The sequence below is a fragment of the Anneissia japonica genome, unplaced genomic scaffold (genome assembly GCF_011630105.1).
Source record: "Anneissia japonica isolate Jap-2015-1 unplaced genomic scaffold, ASM1163010v1 scaffold119_len492752_cov174, whole genome shotgun sequence".
NCBI lineage: Eukaryota > Metazoa > Echinodermata > Crinoidea > Comatulida > Comatulidae > Anneissia > Anneissia japonica.
In genome coordinates this window covers 373,786-378,595 of record NW_022730737.1, presented here as the reverse complement: position 1 = coordinate 378,595, position 4,810 = coordinate 373,786, and the positions used below count along the sequence as shown (strand labels likewise).

Genomic DNA, 4,810 nt, shown 5'->3' with positions numbered 1-4,810 from the left:
ATAAGGTAGCCAGAAGGCTTTACTATTTTTAAAGACCATCAATTCCGGAGCTATTACGATTTGTTAACCGACATGGCATCATCATTATGAAACACAGCTATTGGCTCATTCAGAAAGTTTGGGTATTAACCAGAGACAGTGATTTATGTGTGTATATCTACAAAAGTATATATTATCTATTTAAATAACTAATATTTTTATTTAGAAATTCTGTTTATTGATATTTTCTACTTTGCGTAATGAATCCAAAGATCAGTAGTTGTTGATTTAATGTCATCTTTTAAAAATTGGGCTTACTTTTTATCATGATCATCTTTCTTAGTTTTTCACATTTTTAAAAACTTGCTTCTTACTAATAGAACCAGTCAGGTTGTCTGTGTTACTATTCTAATGATAAATTCTGCTACTTTTTTTCTTAGCATTCTGCAAACAAATCATACTTAGGTTGGTCATTTTTGTCATATCGTGTCCTGCTAAGTAAATCATACTGTGAATCAGCTTGTATAAATAAATAGACACTTGTATAGATAAAAGACACTTTTTCAGAAATGAGGAAATGGTCTGCAACACTATATTCTTTGTGTAAATTGCAATTCTTTACAGAAAATTTACCCTTGAAGTCACAATTTGTCCTAACATTGGCGATTTAGCCTCAGTTATCTTTCACAAATCATGACGTAGCCTACCGAACTTGTTTGTAGTTAGATCTTTTGACTTTCCTGTCACATAATAATAATAATCATCTTCATAATCATCATTATAAATACCAATGTAATGATTATCGTTACAATATCATAACATGTTTGAACATTAATAACGCGCGTTAGGATAATATAAGGGTCATTAAAATCAAGTTTACATTTAATTAATATTTCTAAAAGATTATTCCATGAATCATACTCCAGGTTATCATGCTCATAGGGACCCTCTGGTGGGATAGAAAAGGCAGCATAACAAAATATTCCTTTCACAATTTCAAGCTTCACTAAGCATCAAGATAAAAAAAATCATACATTTGCTATTTTTACTGCTAAAATTGAATAATTCAAGGTTGTTTTTTCAGTTTTCTTTATGTCATACTGGTTTTCTTACAATGCCTTTCGCGGTATTGTCATTTAATTTTTGGCGAAAGTTGTAAAATACCACTATAGGATATACATGGAGTTGTACTAAAGTAGAAATAAATGAACACCAACTTAACAACGAATACATATCATTCAAATTTCGAAATGGAATATATAATAATTTGCTTTTATGGATAAAGGCATGTTTGTAAAATAGGAAACAGGGTCAGGGTTTGAAAGAAATTGTCTGCAGTGGCATTCTGTTATATAACACATTATTTACACCTACTTTAGAATATTGTGGTACTGCCGGGTTACCTCATAACAATGAAAACATGCAAGCTCTTGAAATAGTTAAAAGAAGATCATTAAAATTGGCTCCCTTGCTAAAAGATAAATCTTAAGAAAAAAGGTAACAAACTTACATACGTAAGAGTAGAGAAGAGAGAGAGTGTGCATGTGTAATACAACTCTTTAAATTATAAAATGTTTCGATAATAAAAACAGATACACAATACAGATTAGCAATAATTTAAACTATCAGAAAAAAAAAGTCATCCATCAACTTAGCAAGAAACACTGACAACTAGTTTGCGATTATTCATCATTAATTACATTTGATTTCTTATAATATTCTTAGAGAGATTATTGAAGTTTTTGTAATTATTTTTCTAGTGTTCTGCGTTCCTCCTACAACCATAACTGTAGTATCTCAAATCATGAATAATGGATGCAAACTATTAACAGAATATTATAAACAACACAAATTTAAAGGCAAAAAACCAAGATGTAATCAGGTAATTCACAGACAAGTTCCTGTTAGGTGAAGGGATATGCTTGGTACGATTATAACATGAAATATTGGTATTATTATGCTTGTGGGAGCTGTCCTTTATTAAATATTAAATTATTTAGAAGCTTTAAATAATGAAAAACGCATTAAGAAAATATTCTAAAAACATTCCATTAGTGCCTGGGGATTTTCCAGTCTACGTTTACATAGATACATCCTGCAAACGACCTAATGGTCCATTAGAGCAGGGTAGCAGGGGCTCTATGGACCAGTACACTCCTCGAAAGATGTACTGGGTTCTTTAAAGCGCACATGAGCCAGTTGTGTACAATGCACGGGTGGCGCCAGGATTTGCCCGGGGGACAAGGTCTCCGACCGGGGGGAGGGGGGTGATGTCCCCGACGAGCGGTCAGATTTCCCTGACAAAAGTAAAGTGGGCGTGGTCGAGCTTCGATTAAAAGTTTTCGAAAGTGGTCTAGGGGGCGAAACTTTTGACAACTTAGGGGTTTCAAAGGCTCATTTAATTGATTTTAGCGTTTACTAATATGTAGAAAATACATATAATTTTTTTTCTTCCCAACGAATAGTGCTTTTTCTCCCCGACGGCGTGGGGGTGGGGGCAGCTCTCCCCGACGGGAGAACTTCCCCCCTCCTCTGGCGCCACCCCTGGTACAATGGGCCTACGGTTTACAGTCCTTATCCGAGAAAACTTGTTCCACCACCACACCACATAGTCTCAGAACTACAGAGGAAAATAATGTAAAACGCGAAGCCACATATCTAAACCAAAGTATAAACATTTTGTAACAGTCGTTCTAATTGAGTTTGAATAAGAAAACTAGAAACTAAGACCCAACTTTCAACATATGTTACAGTGAAAGTTTACGTGACTTCTACTAGTTCGGGTGTCATTCGTGGTGTCTATTGGTCCTAGCTGAATATTACTAAAAAACGGAAACCACTGCCTAGTAGCCTCATGTCAGGGAAGTTATAAAATAAAAAATATACCAATTCATGAGTAACCATCGCACAATGATCTTGAATTTTTGTGTTGAATAAACAGTGCAATAGGAACTAAAGTGCGTTTATTAAAACAGGCATTGCATTACGTAAAAAGAAAACAAAATATGTTTTTGTCTCTACAAAGGCAATTGAATTGAATTGAATTCTTTTACCCAGTGTCGCTTTCTTTGAATACACGGGACGTCCCCAAATACTTGCAAATCAAATTGGATATGGTTTCATTTATTCTTATTCATTTTATAGTATTACTTCCTTATGACAGCATCAGACACATCGGGGACGCTGAGCAAGGTAAATAAATTTAATGTTAATTATAAAGTAACCCAGAAAAAGGTAAATAAATGAAACGTTCATAATGAAGATAAATGCAGGCAACTATAATTCATTATACCCTTTCTAGGCCTAAGTGAAAATGTTGATAAACAACAGAAAATACTGATTATGATGGTAAGTATATATGGCCTCCTTGGCAGAGGTAATGAATAAATTAACTAAGAAATTAGTGGAGCGGTACATAGTAGTATTAATACATTTTAAGGTAAAAGGGTGAAGGTCATAGAAAGTTGAATTTTGAGGGGTGTTTACATCATTATATTGGTATTCAGGCACAGGGTGAAGGTACACACTCAATAGAGTAACTACCTACGTTAGGTTAGAATAGGCAAGTAGATGAGGGAGCCCATAGTATCCACAGTGACAAGTGGTGAAAATAATAAAATAAACCAACTGAAATGAGTAATTTGTGGTAATATTTGTAGACGAAAGTTGGCTTCATCGCATTAAACAGAACACCAGTTATCTCTGTTGCATTGTAGTGATTTATAGTTCAGGTTACAACGGAGAAGCATCTCTGAGCTGTTTGTCCTTAAAACTGTTAGTGCACATCGGATCCAGGGTTTCGAAACTCTCGCTGTGCAAGTCAATTGTGTATATTATTATTTTTATTGAAAAGAACGCATACTTCTTACTTTAAAGATAGTGTACCACTTTTTTGCCTGGGAAACACAGCTAATGTTAATCATAATAATATTATTATGGAGAAGCTTCCACTTCTACTTCATGAAAACCCCATTTCTCATTCTTCTTAACAATTTCACCAATACTTAATAACGGAGGACATTATTATAGCATCATCATATATTTCTAGTATCGCAAGGGTTTAATATCAATTTTATGTTTTTTTTTTAACGTGGACCAATCAATTACATCGAATGCTTTTCGAAAGTCTGTAGTTTAGCAAACAGTTTGCCCTTTCGTTTCCTTTGGTAACGTGCCATTTAAAGTAAAAAATATGATTTGAAGCTCATAACTGTTTCTGAATTTACCCTGTGATTCATAGATAATCCCGACTTCATTATGCCACTCTGATAAAAGGTAAGTAGGAATAAATGTGAATATCTTGTTGAGAGCTCAAAGTAGTGAGGAAGCACAGAAATTATTATGATCTGAAATAGAACCTTTTTTGTGTATCGGTACTATTATACCCTTTTCAATATTTATTTCAGTAATTATTTCTGTTAGCACTGTTTAGAGAAAATCTTTCCCCTTTCTTTACCCTGAAACAGAGATTTTACGATTTTTGTAGCCTACCTATCTCATCATTAACTTCAGACTCCGTAATTGGCTCATTCAAAAAGTTTGGGTCACCAAAGACTGTGTCTTTAAATCTTAAGTATGTTGCTTGAGGAAAACACTGAAGGTTTTGCAATTGTTCAAGAAAATTAAGATCAGCTTCAGCTTTACTGTATTTTCAAATAAGTTTTTTTGTACAGTTTTCTGCACTCCTCCTTAATAAGTTTCATAACTGTTGTAACCCAGATCATGAATAATGGATGTAAAAGATTAACAGGATATTATAAACACAATTTTAAAAAGCAATAAACCAATATTTAATCATGTAATTCTCCTCCTTTCATATATCATAGCCAAA

The 4,810-nt window shown here is 33.6% G+C and overlaps 1 protein-coding gene across 1 annotated transcript in view; it reads left to right on the top strand.

Moving 5' to 3' along the window:
- Positions 1–3,139: 3,139 nt before the first annotated feature.
- LOC117115007 (G-protein coupled receptor 54-like) overlaps positions 3,140–4,810 on the top strand; it is a 7,873-nt gene continuing 6,202 nt past the window's right edge. Inside the window, exon 1 of the mRNA XM_033258639.1 lies at positions 3,140–3,171. The gene's annotated coding sequence lies outside the window, so the exon portion shown is untranslated. The remainder of the gene's footprint in view (positions 3,172–4,810) is intronic.